We start from the raw sequence: 5,785 nt of genomic DNA, 5'->3' as shown, positions 1-5,785 counted from the left end.
CGTAGGTATGGCAAGCATGTGTTCACCCACAATACGATGTTCCCCTGTGTCAAGCAGCCGCCTGGCGGTCAGAAGGATGCCTACTATGCCCTCCATCACATGCGGGCGATCGTACGGGACCATAATCACCTTCTGCTACCAAATAATCTCAAAGATTGGGCCACACACTTGTCGGCAATCCAGGACGCGGACATCAGACAAGAATTCTTTTGCATCCAGTCGGAGTTTGCGGAAATCATCCATCAAGATGTCCTTCGTACCTCGGGGCAGTTCTACCAGATATCAACCGTCGAACAGTGAGATAGAAACAACGCTACAAATGCAGGCTGACAACGCCCGCGATTTCATGACCATCACGAAATACGGCGGCTTCATCCATGCTCCGGTCCCTGAGTCGAGTCAAAAGTAGTGATGCTATGTAGTTCTGAAATATCGATTAGCTCATGTTATAATTAAACTTTAATGAACTTGTATGTCTCTTTGGTTTGGACAGTTGTTCAACTTATGTGTAATCGATGCTATTTATTAGTAGGACCATGAATCGTGCTATTAATGTGTTGCTTTTCTCTTCAGATCCTTTTGTTGCATACTTATATATTGCTCATGCATTGTCTGTGAATTGCTACTAACGTTTTGTTTTGCGAGTGCATAGAGATGCCGTCGTATGTCGTGTACAAGGGTAAGGTTTCCGGAGTCTACGACGACTGGGAGGAGTGTCGGAGACAGGTTCACCATTTCAGCGGTAACAGTTACAAAGGGTACACCACTAGGGCGGAGGCGGAAGCTATATACGCGTGCTATCTAGCGGGAGAGAGGAGGGAGCGTTGGAGGAACCGGATGAAGACCAGTTTCATCGCGATGATGCTCATCGTGATGACTGCAATTCTCTTCTATGTGATGGTAGTTTAGATGATCGATATCGACTTGTAATGTGAAGACAAACTCGCTACTCACGGTCTCGAGCCTTTGTGATGTTCTAACTTTGTTTGGTATTTTGAATTTGGAGACTAATATGATGAATTGTATTCGGAGACTAATCTTCTATTGTATTCGATAAATCTACTATTTATATGTTGTGTTGTCTATATTCTGTGCAGTAATATGTTTTGGAACCTGTGCAAATATTAGAAAAGAAAAAAAATCCTAATATCCATACTAGTGGCGCACCACGCTGCACATTGTGGCACACTGCAATAAACACACTAGTGGCGCATTGTCTAGAAGTGCGCCATTAGTAACCCAGAGCACAAGGTAAATATGGCCCCATGGGAGGCATATTAATGGTGCACCATTTGACATACTAATGGCGCACTACCTGGTGCGCCACTATTGTCTGGTATACTAATGGCGCGGTATACTAATGGCGCACCAGGGGTGCGCCACTAGTATTAATTACTAGTGGCGTGATGATAGTGGCGCACCTGTAGTGCGCCATTAATGGCCAAAACAGGTGCACCACTAATTAGCCTTTTCCTAGTAGTGCCCCCCTCGCAGCGTCGTAGAAATCCGCCGGATCGCCCGTGCCCAGGAACCCACTCGGCACCCGCGTGGCCGCCTCCACACTGCACGACCCCTGGACCAGCGGTAATTCTTCCCTGCACTCAAGATTGGAATTTTAAGAACAGTTATACTCCACTCTCTATCTTTATAGAACAAGAAATCAAACATTAGGACATTAGGCATACCATTCAGATTGTAAAGGTGCACACCATTCTAGCATACCTATGGCAGAGGAAAGATACACCGCGGCAGAATTACTGATTGCACAACAGAATTATTCATTTTCTATCCGTGATTACTGATTTCTATGTAAAACATGGTTACTGTTTTCGCTACAACAATCTTCTAACTGACTGGAACATGCATCCTGCTGTAGAACTCTGTGCACACACGCAATATATCAACAAAAAGGACAGTGTGGTATTTTAACACAGGCGAACCAAATACTTCTTATCTTCTGCGTCTCATGTTCATATGCACAAATACATGCTTCTAATAATTTCATGCCATGAATATTCACATGAAGGCGACAGTATGTCGTCTCCCAATCGTGCAGGGCCGCGCACCCGATTTCAAGATATAAGCAACAACCACACATTGGGTAACTATCAGCAATCACTTCCTACTTTGCTCTACTGTTTCTGTTCTTGCTTGTGTGCTAACTTAAGCTATGTATTTATACAGACCCAAGTACCCCATTTCATCAGGATATAAGCTACAACCAATCATTGGGTGACTAACATCAACCAGATCCTAGTTTCTGTGACTTTTTTTGCTGTTCCTTGTGTTATAACTTGCAGTACTTATTAAGATAGACCCTAAAGAATTAAAGAGGCAAAGGAACAAAGAGTATTATGCACGCAATAGAGATGATATTCTTAAAAGACAAAGCCCGTGAAAGGAAACATGCTTCAACGACACAACTTAGTGATGAGCAAAATCTAGCACATACACCCCTGGCCATGACCCAAGGTAAAATACCCTTGTACTGCATGCTTATGTATTATCCAGATAGTACATTATATCCTAAAGTATAACTATAATGTATCATATATTAGACGCAGAGGAGCTCAAGAGGAAACATAAAGCCTACAGTGAGACAAAAATGGTTGTTGTTTCTGCCGATATTTGTCGGTGTACAAAAGTAGGGGCTCTCCTTTTGACCCCTTTACTTGTGCACGGACGGTCAGAGCCGCGCTCGCGGCCACACTTAGCAGGGCAGAGAAGGGAAGCCAAAGCACAAGACAACCAAGGCAACGCCAAGACCAGAGACACAAAGGGCAAGAGGGCAAGGGGAACTCCCCCGGCAAGACCCTTGCGGGGGCGGCCCACGCAGCCCCGGCAAGAGCCTTGCCGGGGCAACTTGCCTGACGCCAGCAGAGCACGCCACCCTTGAGCCCAAGGTTTCCAACACCATCAACCACATTGGGACCAAGTCTCAGGAGGAGCCTCTATGGTGACATGCAGATCTTTGTGAAGATCATAAATACACAGGATCAGATGAGGACCAGAAGACGACGATCCTCGGCAAGGTCCTTGCCGAGGAAATCCACGAGACCCCCGGCAAGATCCTTGCCGGGGACGACCGCGGTGCCACGGCAAGAACCTTGCCGGGGTCCCTGGCAAGACCCTTGCCGAGGACATCAGTGGGGCCGCAGCCAGGCCCATGCCTGCTAAGGCTCCACCACCATTCCTATGCTGCTGCTAGCTCAACCAGCTGAGCAGGCACCTGCATGGTGACATGCGGCCTCCACGCCGACTCAGCAAGCACCTGTGTGGTGGCATGCAAATCTTCGTGAAGACTCCAGCACCGCGCCAGCCCAGCAGCCAGCCAACGTGGCGCTATGATGCCTCGTCAGCTCGGACACGTGTCGGAGCCAGGTGAGGCAGCGACAGCTGGGACGAGCTTCCTTGCTGTCCCCGATAAAGCAAGAGGGGCACGTTGGCAGCGCATTAAATGCGTTTGTCCGACGGTGCCAGAGGATAGACTCATCCAGTGTGCACCTTTCCACCTCCTGTGTGCCACTGTGGCAACCTCTTTTTCCTATAAAAGAAGACCCAAGGCGTCCACGAGAAGGATTCATATCTTTTGGGCTACGCACGCACCGTAGCTAGCTCAAGAACTCAAGAACACTCAAATACATACACCAAAGCAGGACTAGGGTATTACGCATCTTCGCAGCCTGAATCTGGGTAAACGATCTGTGTGCGTCCTACCAGACCCGCGCTTTGCACAACCTCGTGCCCGCCAACCATAGAAGGGATCCCAGTGGTTCCATAGGTGTCGATTTCCCCCGACATCTTTGGCGCGCCAGGTAGGGGTGGCGCAGTTGTGGAAATCTGGTCTGATTGGAGCAGCGGCTTCGTCATGGTCGTCACCCCAAGGAAGAAGACGACCAAACGGGCGGCGTCATCTGCGGATGCCGAAAATGCTCGTACAACGACCGAAAAGCTAAGTCATGTGAAACTTTGAGCAAATTCCTTTCTATATATTGGGTTATCATCCTCGAAGATCCTGCCCTATGTATGGAAAACCTGCATGCAAAGGGGCCCTTCCACTATTGGCAACACCCTTGCTCTATTTTGAGTCCGCTCAACAGTTCAAGCGGCTGCGTCGAGAACGGTAGGGTAGCCTTCTGCAATTGGCAACGCTCTCGTTCTGTCTCGAGTCCACTTGACAGTTCATGCGGCCGCCTTGAGAGCAGTAAGGTGATTCGCCTGGCAGCAAGCATACCCGGCAGGCTATTGGGGATCTGTCCTCAAGGCGCTGTGGCCTGGATTTACTCGCCGGCAAGCCTACCCGATTAACGTAGGGTGGACATACCAAGGAAGATCAAACTGGAAAATAACATGCATCGTCTCAAAAGTAGTTCAGAGTTATATTACATCAATTGTTGCTGTGGTTCTAATTAAAGATAAAAAATGTCTTGGTCATGGACCTACAGCGGCGATGAGAAACGGGGTGCCTAATCCCGACGCTGGCCCTCCACCCTCTGGATTCCGTCGACGCGGCTGATGATGGGCTTGATACGCTCCTCGAGCGTCGCGAGGTCCACATCCTTCGACAAGCTCTTCAGCGCGGCGTCAAAGTCGAGGTCGGGGTTCCAGTATGCCACCTTGGTGAGGACCTTGGTCATGGCATGCCGACAAAGCTTCCGGGCCTCATCAGCCAGAGAGGCCGCCCTGTTGGAGCGAAACTGCTCCAGGGCCCCGAGAACACCCTCAAAGAATAGGGTCAGCTTGGCGTTGGGACTCATGTTCGGCTCCGGGGCGTACCTCACATTTGCATCCCCATGGCAGCCAGTTTTGTGGTGATCCTACCGGCGACATCGGCCGGCCGATCCAGATGTTCTCGCCCTTCACGAAATCATTGTGATTGGCGAGGTCGTTCTTCCGCAGCTGCTTCTCGGCCTCCAGATCCTTGGCTAGGGTCTCCTCCCGGGCCTTGGCCTCTGAGAGCGTCCCCTCGAGGCCCTCTAGCTTCAGCTTGAGATACTTGATGGACTCATTGGCCGTGGAGAGTAGCTCGGCCTTGCCGATGGCTGAGGCCTGCGCATCGGCCAAGGCACACTTAGCCGTGTCCCTCTCCCGCGCCAGCTCCAGGGCCTGCTTCTTTAGCCCATCCCGCTCCACCTCCAGCTCCTTCACCTTGCCGACATGGACCTGAGCCCGGGCATTGAGCGCCACCTCGTGCCTCTGCTCCAGCTCCTGGGTCCACTGCAGGACAAGCTTCACGACCTCCTCGTCCTTGCCGCCGAGTGTCGCAGCGAGCTTCGCGTCGAGAGCGGCAAGGTCCTCCTCCTAGGAGTTCAGCACGGCCTGGTGCTGGTACCGCGCGGCCTCGTCCTTGGTGGCCTGGTCCTTCGCCGTCTCCTGGGCCTTCTCGATGTCGGCTTGCTTCATGACGAGCTCCAGCTTGCGCTCGACCAGCTCATCCTGGGCGGCCTTCAGTTCCTCACAGGCTTGGCAAAACCAAGCCTGCGTCTCGGTGACGCTCCCCTCGAGGTCCGCCTCCGCCTTGTCCACTGCTGCCATCCTGGACTTGGCCTTGTCCAGGCGGGCGCAGTGAAGTGCCTAGAGCTTCTGGAAGTTGGCGCTCATGGCCTGGAGGAGACGCTCTTCCTGGGAACCGCCACCATCGGCGCTTGGCTCGTCAACAACTTCAAGCCCGGCGGCGGCAAGCACCTCCTCATCGAACACCTCTCCCTTGGTGGGCGCCCTGGTGCTCGCCGTCCCTGGGAGGTGGACGACCAGGTCGTCGCTCACCTTCAGATACCTGCCAGAG

The sequence above is a fragment of the Triticum dicoccoides genome, chromosome 1B (assembly GCF_002162155.2).
Source record: "Triticum dicoccoides isolate Atlit2015 ecotype Zavitan chromosome 1B, WEW_v2.0, whole genome shotgun sequence".
Taxonomy (NCBI): Eukaryota; Viridiplantae; Streptophyta; class Magnoliopsida; order Poales; family Poaceae; genus Triticum; species Triticum dicoccoides.
This window is presented reverse-complemented; position numbering follows the sequence as displayed.